Source organism: Triticum dicoccoides, chromosome 2B (genome assembly GCF_002162155.2).
Source record: "Triticum dicoccoides isolate Atlit2015 ecotype Zavitan chromosome 2B, WEW_v2.0, whole genome shotgun sequence".
Classification (NCBI taxonomy): Eukaryota; Viridiplantae; Streptophyta; class Magnoliopsida; order Poales; family Poaceae; genus Triticum; species Triticum dicoccoides.
In genome coordinates, this window is record NC_041383.1 from 817,251,223 (window position 1) to 817,253,131 (window position 1,909).

At 45.2% G+C, this 1,909-nt stretch overlaps 1 non-coding gene across 1 annotated transcript; it reads right to left on the reverse strand.

Moving 5' to 3' along the window:
* Positions 1 to 809: 809 nt before the first annotated feature.
* Positions 810 to 881, reverse strand: TRNAQ-UUG. Its single transcript has one exon. It is a non-coding gene; the product is annotated as a tRNA-Gln (tRNA).
* Between the last annotated feature and the right edge of the window lie 1,028 nt (positions 882 to 1,909).

Consider the following 1,909-nt stretch of genomic DNA (forward strand, 5'->3'; position numbering starts at 1 on the left):
GATAGTTCGGCTATCCGAACACCCCTTAGTCCAGGACTCCCTCACCCCCCCTAAACAAAACAAGGACGCGGCTCTCCTTTTCTGTTGGGATGGCGGGGTTTGCGAAATTGGAATAGTGCACACGCCCCCCTTACAAAAACAAGGGTGTGTCTTCTCATATGCGGCTCTCCTTTCCTGTTGAGACAACGCGGGTTGCGAAATTTGAACATAGCCACCCCCTCCCCCCTTAAACAAGGGGGCAACGACCACCTCAAATGGGCTCTCCTTTTCGATTGGGACGATGCAGGTTGCGAAAGTTTGAACATGCTTCCCAATGGTTGAGAAGTACTCGTGTTTTCTTCCTTGGTCCCATCGTTCTATATATAGCGAACAACAACAATGTTATGTGCATTCATGGAGGCTATGATTTATACTTCTTCATGGAGGCTATGATTTATAGTGAAGGAAGATCGACGAACTTGGCAACTACTGAATCGAATAGTATTTGGTCGCTCGATCGAGCAGCCCATGCATGATCATCGGGTCTCTTCTCCTAATTTTGCGTAAGAATCGGCCGGCTCCGTTTGAAACGGCAGCTTATGGGATATTGTCATCCAATCCGATTTGACCGGTTGACACAAGAAATCGGAGTAGCAAAAGTTTACTAGTTGGATGATGATACCGGAGTACATGGACGAGTGCTTACTGTCTTTTTTACGTTTTTTTAATGGACCGTGTTCACGTTAGATCACAGCTTGATCAGGATTAGTGCATAAAAGTAGTAGTAAGTAGATTGGTCAGGATTAACAGCAAAAGAAAAATGAAAAAAAAGGTCCTACCGGGATTCGAACCCAGGTCGCCAGATTCAAAGTCTGGAGTGCTAACCACTACACCATAGAACCACTTGACGCTAATTTTTCTTACAGAAATTTACTAATAATGATGCAGCCTAGTCCCTGTCTCTTTTTCTTTGCGATCTAGTCCTTGTCTCTTACTAAACGGCTTGATTTGTGAGGATGGAGCTCCGCAGATACCAAAGTTTATATTGGACCCCGAGGTAATTCTACAGAACCAGGTCTTGTCTAATCTTTTTTTCTTCGCAAAGGAAAATTTTCATTAATCAACCACAACCATTACAATCCTGCTGACACAAGAGGTCAACCAAACCGCAGTTTTGGACAAAGAACATCCCAACTGGACTAACGTATGACTAACTTTATTTTGCTCACGTTTAACCAAACTAATTTTCATGCTGTCGAGTATGTAACACCTGCCCTGCCTCTCCCACCAGGGCCGTGATTGGCGACCTATTATGCGTTACTTCGCTGATCAGTTGTGTGAGTGTTGAGCAGTCCGTCTCCACCACAAGCTTCTCCGGACTATGATCAAGCGCCGGAGTTAGAACTTCAAGAAGCGCAGCTGCTTCGGATTCCAAGGCGTTGGCACACATCTTGGTATGAAACAACATGAAGCAAAGATTGATGCACCTGTGTAATCTCACAAGAGCATCTACACCCGGACTTGGCAACTCCAGCCTCCTATACGCCCTCGGGCACGCCTGCGGGCGCATCCGGACGGACCCTCATATTTCGCTCCCGGCATTCGCATATCTGAATTCCGGACTCTCAAATCCATGCACGTTGATCACACAAGCCAATGTTGCACGTAAATAACAAACGTTGGTACCGAGCATAAGCAGTGTTTACATAAAATTTATTTGAAGATCACAACTTAAACATCAGCTCTTTGATTTCCACTGTGAGTCCACATGTGATACACAAGATCATTAAGTAGCTGCGTGTGCACCTGACGATCTCGAAGATTCTGATGCATCTGCAGAAACTTTATAAGCTGAGCTGCATCTTGATCTTTCGGGTTTCCAACTTGTGCAAAACAATACAACATGTCATCAGCTGCCACAAAGTTTCCG